Source organism: Plasmopara halstedii, assembly GCF_900000015.1.
Source record: "Plasmopara halstedii genome assembly, contig: Scaffold_323, whole genome shotgun sequence".
NCBI lineage: Eukaryota > Oomycota > Peronosporomycetes > Peronosporales > Peronosporaceae > Plasmopara > Plasmopara halstedii.
Genome location: NW_020187244.1, coordinates 2,703,408 through 2,703,716, shown reverse-complemented (window position 1 = coordinate 2,703,716; position 309 = coordinate 2,703,408).

Here is a 309-nt window from a genome sequence, read left to right as displayed (position 1 = left end):
CATGCAACGTGCGCACTCCACAAGCGTCCGATTCATACGCTCCGCAACCCCGTTGAGCGTTAAGCTGTGGTGTGTATGATGGCGTATACTTGAGCACAATACCTTTATCTAAGCAGAACTTGGCCATTTTTGCTGATGTATACTCACCACCATTGTCACTGCGAAGTGATTTTACGCGTTTGCCGGTCTGTTTTTCTGCAAATGCAACAAAATTTGCAAACTTGTCCACCACTTCTGACTTATTCTTGATCAGATACACGACGCAATATCTGGAATTGTCGTCGATGAAAGTTACAAAATAGCGCTTGC